General features: G+C 44.1%; 1 pseudogene; it reads left to right on the forward strand.

The window, feature by feature from the left end:
* Positions 1 to 1,138: 1,138 nt before the first annotated feature.
* Positions 1,139 to 1,256, forward strand: LOC124709355 (annotated as a pseudogene).
* The last annotated feature ends 6,370 nt before the right edge of the window (positions 1,257 to 7,626 follow it).

Raw genomic sequence — 7,626 nt, forward strand, 5'->3', positions numbered from 1 at the left:
GACACTGTCGGTAGCCCCTTGGTTCGTCCGGTCGGTCAGCCGCTCTTCGACATCCATTCACCCCTACACATCTGCGCAGCCGTCGCTCCCCCCTGTAATCTGTGCTCAGTAGTGCAACATAGTTCCCTCGGCGCCGCTTTTGAATAGCGCCGTTTTGCCATGCACGTTATACTTTAACCATGGCGGCACACGAACAGTTTACAAACTTAGCTGTTTCGGAAATGCTTAAGTTCTTGGCCCGAAAGCAAATGATCATACCTTTCAGACGTTAGCTAAATCGCTCCTTTTCCGCATTACGGCTACGAGTGTTGGACCATATTGTTGCATAAGATTTTCGTCCTCATGTTCAGCTTAGAAATTATTTCTCTGTAAATGCAACTTACCGTATCCAGGGCAGTTGCTGTGTGGTTTAATGTATTGGCAAGGCTTAATTTGACGTCTTAGCAAAGTATAAAGCTTCTTCTTTCCGTCGATTAGTTCAAATCCTCACATTTTCTGAGTAACGTTCACAAGCGGCAAGAAATTAGTCACACAAGGATACAGCACGCTCATCCCGTGCAACACTGCCTCTACCATTGATAATGGCCTCAATTAGTCAAGGATGAGAACCCACAAATTTTTTTCAGGTATGCCGTATCCAGTTGTGCTTACCAAATTGCGCGGCTGTTGATTACTATGTTTCACCTGATGTCCCAAACAGTCTCGGAGATTTTCTCTTGCATTAAGATCAGATGATTCAGCTGCCCTGCCGTGGCACAACAGGCGATCCGAGTACTCGTGAGACCAGGAACGTATGTGTGCACCCCTGTGAACAAAGCTGATGTCATCTTGAAAGCCGACCGGAGTGGCCGTGCGGTTCTAGGCGCTACAGTCTGGAGCCGAGCGACCGCTACGGTCGCAGGTTCGAATCCTGCCTCGGGCATGGATGTGTGTGATGCCCTTAGGTTAGTTAGGTTTAATTAGTTCTAAGTTCTAGGCGACTGATGACCTCAGAAGTTAAGTCGCATAGTGCTCAGAGCCATTTGAGCAAATCATCTTGAAAGACGGCAGTATCTATAACATATTCATCATAAACAAGTGAAAGAAATGGCAGACGTGGACACCGAAAATGTTAGAACAACCATGCTGGTTTACTTTTGGCAACGGCCTTGCCGCAGTGGATACACCGGTTCCCGTCAGATCACCGAAGTTAAGCGCTGTCGGGCGTGGCCGGCACTTGGATGGGTGACCATCCGAGCCGCCATGCGCTGTTGCCATTTTTCGGTTTGCATTCAGCCTTGTGATGCCAACTGAGGAGCTACTCGACCGTATAGTAGCGGCTCCGGTCAAACAAAACCATCATAACGACCGGGAGAGCGGGGTGCTGACCACACGCCCCTCCTATCCGCATCCTCGCCCCCCCCCCCTCTCCACATCACATAACTTCGTCCACAAACTGTGGCTTAAGCCTCTCATTGGACCGCCGTTGCACTCGACGCCTTGCGTTATTTGAAAAGATGCGAAATCGCGAATCACCGGAGTACACTACAAGTCTTTTTTTTTTTTTTTTTTTTTTTTCACCAGTCAGCTACTGTCCATTTTCTGTGTTCATTGTCTCACTGAAATAGTTCATCTTTTTTGCGCTCCTCTGAGCTAAGTATCCGACTCAAATTGTACGTTATATGCAGTTCCTTCGAAATGCTCGAAAACTGGTTGAGATGTAGCTGCAGTCACTGACCGTAGCAATTACTGTATGCTTGGAAACCGATTGTCATTGAAAGTGCGTGACACTCGCCTCCGAACCCAGTTGAGGCCGGCCGAAGTGGCCGCGCGGTTCTGGCGCTGCAGTCTGGAACCGCCAGACCGCTACGGTCGCAGGTTCGAATCCTGCCTCGGGCATGGATGTGTGTGATGTCCTTAGGTTCGTTATGTTTAACTAGTTCTATGTTCTAGGGGACTAATGACCTCAGCAGTTGAGTCCCATAGTGCTCAGAGCCGAACCCAGTTGAATGGTGTCTTTTTACGACTACTGTTCTTACGTCGTGTTGGTACATCAACAAACTGGACAACATCATTGACAGCGTTGTATGGGGAAATCCAAACACGCTACCTCCTTTCTGCCATTCTGTCACGTCTCCACGTGATATTACTGTGCTGATTCTATGTAACCGACTGACACACACTATCACTTACGTCAGTGTTATAGAGTCGCATGATCGCTTGGTGCCAGTTTTACAGCACCCACAACGCTCCAGAGCAATCGATGTGTCCTTTTAAGGAGGCTATTAATGTTTTGTACGATGAGCTTATTTTGTCCGGAATACACAGGATTTCCCGAGAGTGATGTTCAATATTCATTCGAAGCAAAAAGTCCAATTAACGTGAGCTCTAAAACGCATACCTTAAGAGCTACGAGCACTTCATCTTTGATACTGTGAAACAAAATTCTTCTAGCGCAAGCTCTTTGCTTTCCATAGTTTGAGAGATGGTAGTATGGACCAAAACAAGGAATACCCGTCCGGTAAACATGTGCTGTAAAGTACATATCTTAAGAGCTATGAGCACTTGTTTATCTTAACTACTGTGAAACATATCTCTTTGACTGATCAACTGCTGACGGTTTTTAAAGTACGTATTTTAGAGCCCACGTTTACGAGACTCTTTTGCTTCGAATGATCGTTCTTGTCATATCCCTGAATACTGAGCATTCCTCCTGGGATACCCTATCATTGACCCTGTTATCAGAAATACCTGCGCATTATTCCAAATTTTCTTTTGTGCGTAATATTTTAGGAATGTTGAAAGCTTTTTTTCTGCAACGTTGATATTTCACTTGTTGTGTTGCGGCGGCGCGGTTCTTTCCGTCCCTTTACGACGGACCTGCACCTACCTCTGAACATTGTCTCAGCATGTCAGCAGTAGGAAAGATGAGTGAAACCTACTGTACTTCGACGTGAACCAGGCTGCAATTTAAGTCACTAATCTACGTTTCGGGAGAAAGTTTTCACACAAATGAAAGTTTGGAAATTTTGTCCTCGATATGTTCTGAAACTTGGTGAACAAGTATCACTGCCAAGCCCGTGCTAGTCTTAACACAGTCACTCATAATCCCTTTCACTCACGTTAGCAAGTTTATGGTGTTCTATTTCCCGAAAACACAAAAATACTGATTGTTTTTGATTGATAATGCTCGCCAAATATTAAGTCTGTCGGTACCTAATGCAGTCACAGTTTTTAGCCATTGACCTGCTCAATACGCCACGCGGAATATATGTCTTATCTCGTCACAAAATTCACTTAAAAATTCCGAAATTTCTACACGCCCATCGGAATAATTATTCCGTCACTTTACCACACTTTTGATGTATGAAACACTGCTAGATATGGCAACTTATCGTTTCCATCGGAACTACTGCTACACACGTCCGAACTGTTTCATGGCTAGGCTCCCATCCTTCTCTAGAATACTTTAAGTCTTCTCTACCAGCAGAGAAAGGCGCGCGAAGAATATTGCTTTACCATTGGTCAGTTTACTCAACAGCCAATAGCAAAACAACATTCTCCCGCGTCAATCCGCGCTTTTCATCAATAACCAATCGCAAAATAGCAAACCTAACGACTGCACTTTTTACCGACGTAATTTTATAATATCCTGAAGTTTTGTTTATGCATAAAGTTATTTACTATTGTTATTTATACCTGAATTAACTTTCCCTTTACCATAAACTTACTTTACAAATCTATTCTACAAAAATCCCCTTTGTTCATATCCATACTTCTTTGAAACGTTCCCACATTAAATCCTACTACACAACTCGTTAAATAATTATCTTCATATTAACCTTAAACCACACTCACGCTTCATTCATGCTGCTAAAACACATTTACAACATTTTACATACACAAAAAGACATAATAACACTTTATGAAAATACTAGAATAGTTTACGAAAAACGTTCTATTACTTTAGTGCACTCTAGTGGGCACAATCGAAACTAAAATCACGGCCCCCTATTCAATATTGTCCTCTATCGGCTGATACATAAACTATGTGCGCGTCAAGTCTCGCGTCACCATCTGTCATTATCCAGCTCTGATACACATCTCCCACTTAACCGCCTCCAAGGCAGGATCGTTATACGGCGCTACGCCTCAGTGTTCCTGGACTTTTGCCCACAAATGCACACTAGTCTTCCCCTGTTTTTAATTGAGGACAACTTCTCGTTTCAATTAATAATTTTATACTTTCCAATGTCTGGGCCCATTTTCAGCGTGACGTCCAGCATCTACTGCGCTTAGTTGCCGCTACTTCGTTTTGTTTTCATTCATTTTTTTCTGCGGCTGTTTTTTAATGTGAGCATCCATCATTTCATAATCATAATTATTATGTTATCGACAATCGTTAGATAGTGTCTAACTCATCGGCACGCTATTTGCACTCATCCCATAAACCATCCTGTGAGAGACCAGGGAGCGTAACTATGTTAACATTTACTCGCCGTAATCACTGACAGTTGAAAGTCCACTGCACCGTATGCTTCGAGTTGTTATCGCTTGTGACGTGTCCGTTAATTCCGTTGTGGCATTGGTGAAGTTTGGCCATCTAGAGCCGTTTCCATCTAATGCGAGAGTTACGGATGCTCTCCAAGTGCCCTCTCCAGTTAGAGTATGAGGCAATAGGGCGAATGAGTAAGTGATAAGGCTTGAAGTGGCTCATAAGGGAACAACCGGGGCGAGGTCGACCGTATGAGAACGCGACCGGCGAGGTGACGGCCACAGGAAAGCTATGCGAGCGACGCAAGGTACCAGACCTGCATCCGCACGTGCTACTGAGTTCTCGTGTTTACAGGGAAACGTTGCGGTGTTAACTCTGGCCGGTCGTGGTGGCCAAGCGGTTAAAGGCGCTACAGTCTGGAACCGCGCGGCCGCTACGGTCGCAGGTTCGAATCCTGCCTCGGGCATGGATGTGTGTGATGTCCTTAGGTTAGTTAGGTTTAAGTAGTTCTAAGTTCTATGGGACTGATGACCTTAGAAGTTAAGTCCCATAGTGCTCAGAGCCATTTGTTAACTCTGTATACAACTTGACGCATCAGATTCTAGATCCCTAGCATTGGAATGACGAGAGTTCCAATCGTTGTTTTTAGTTAACCAGGGTAATTTGAGAATTGTACATTTCAAAATGGTTCAAATGGCTCTGAGCACTATGCGACTTAACTTTTGAGGTCATCAGTCCCCTAGCACTTAGAACTAATCAAACCTAACGAACCTAAGGACATCACACACATCAATGCCCGAGGCAGGATTCGAACCTACGACCGAAGCGGTCGCTCGGCTCCAGACTGTAGCGCCTAGAACCGCACGGCCACTCTGGCCGGCTGTACATTTCCGAGAAAATTCTACAAAGAGAAGGGAGTGGTTGAGAGGGAGCGAAATTACGTCTAGACATCACGGATGCGTCTATATCGAGTACCGGCAGGCCCTCATCGTGGAGGGGGTGGGTGGGGGGGGGGGCAAGTCGGGGTGTCTGCCCCGGGACGGCAATTTCAGGGGGCGCCACCAAATTCATATTCTTGAACACAAACATCTTGTTTCACAAAGCGCATAGCACTCAGAACACGTTGGTCTTTCGTTCTGTTCATGCGATTTTGAAACGCATCCCTGTTGGATAGTGAATATTTTTGGATACATTCTAAGTTGATGTCTTAAAAAATCAGAGTTGATTTTTGAATGCGTGCATATTGTACGTGATGTCTCTGCCAGGGAAATCCCCATCGCATCTAGAAATAAAAAACCTTCCCGCAGACAAAAGGGGACGAGGCTATTTAAAAAAAATGTTCAAATGGCTCTAAGCACTATGGGACTCAACATCTGAGGTCATCAGTCCCCTTGATTTAGAACTACCTAAACCTAACTAGCCTAAGGACATCACACACATCCATGCCCGAGGCAGGATTCGAACCTGCGACCGTAGCAGCAGCGCGGTTCTGGACTGGAGCGCCTAGAACCGCTCGGCCACAGTAGCCGGCTGGGCTATTCAACTGAGCCGAATAAATCCGATCGGGTGAATGTCAATCGCTGTTTGTTTACGTTGTTGACTGGGTGTGTGAATAACCAGCATTGTTATAAATGGTTCAAATGGCTCTGAGCACTATGGGACTTAACATCTATGGTCATCAGTCCCCTAGAACTTAGAACTACTTAAACCTAACTAACCTAAGGACAGCACACAACACCCAGCCATCACGCGCATTGTTATAACTATTAGCGAAATCCATAGATTCAGACCATCAGAGTGGAAATAAGCGACTAATAGGAATAACCGTTAAGAAATATTACGCATTATTTTCGGTGTATCTGAGAATATGAAATTTTGACAGATTATATTTGCCAGATCGCTACACTAGTAAGGGCCAGTTATGCAGTCTCCGGTTAGCAGCCGCTTAAATTCTATTCTCGGAATAGTTTAGAAAACTCGTTGTGTGAGCACGTAATAACGGCTAACGGGAGAATCAAAGGGGGATAACAAAACCTGTGATACTGACAGGGTTAATGAAGTTAACTGGAGAATAAGTTTTGATAATGGCAGGAATAGTTACAGAATTAGCGACAACAAGATTGTTTGTTAGAACGAGGGAGGAGAAGAAACGGGCTCACCTCACAAATTACATGGAAGAGTACGACGATTTCAAGTTATACAAAAATTTCGTACTATTACTACTTTTCGATCTCACCCTTGATAAACTGTTTCCTCACATAAAACATTTTGCTTGTAGTAGGCCTAATAGGTATTTCATACTGGTAGTTTGTGCCGGCCGCCGTGACCGAGCGGTTCTATGCGCTTCAGTCTGGAACCGCGCGACCGCTACAGTCGCAGGTTCGAATCCTGCCTCGGGCATGGATGTGTGTTATGTCCTAAGGTTAGTTAGGTTTAAGTAATTCTAAGTTCTAGGGAACTGATGACCTCAGATGTTAAGTTCCATAGTGCTCAGAGCCATTTGAACTGGTAGTTTGTGAATTATATTCTGTCGTGTTATTTATGTAAATGAGGTAGATAAAAATGACCATTTGTGCCAAAACAGTCTCGCTTATTTGACGTGTATAACAATTACTGCAATATTAGAAAGACCTATTTCGTTTTATCTAGCAGACAGTGACAAAATAGACGTAATCAAATCGAGAAACCACACTAATTTTGGGTACTAGCAGGTTTTTCAGTATTAGACACCGACATTTTGATTTCTCATGTAGCAAAACGATTGACGAACTTTGATGAGGTAGTAGATTCTTTCGCAGAAAGGAAAGCACGCCGTGTAAAACTGTAGCAAGATTAGAGAGGAAAAAATGCTGGGACCTAAGAATTTAAGAAATGTGTACTGTCTTGTTTGTCCCTTGTCTTTACTGCATTTATGTTTCCTATATTTAAGAGTTCTTCTTCTCCTGGTTACAAACAATCCAACCCAGTACTAATCATGAGGATTCAAAAAATAAATAAATAAATAAATAAAAGAATAGCTCCTTGTCACAGTTCGCGCGGCTTCCCCGTCGGAGGTTCGAGTCCATCCTCGGGCATGGGTGTGAGTGTTGTCCGTAGCGTAAATTAGTTTAAGTTAAATTAAGTAGTGTCTAAGCTTTGGGACCGATGACATC

The sequence above is a fragment of the Schistocerca piceifrons genome, chromosome 7 (genome assembly GCF_021461385.2).
Source record: "Schistocerca piceifrons isolate TAMUIC-IGC-003096 chromosome 7, iqSchPice1.1, whole genome shotgun sequence".
Taxonomy (NCBI): domain Eukaryota; kingdom Metazoa; phylum Arthropoda; class Insecta; order Orthoptera; family Acrididae; genus Schistocerca; species Schistocerca piceifrons.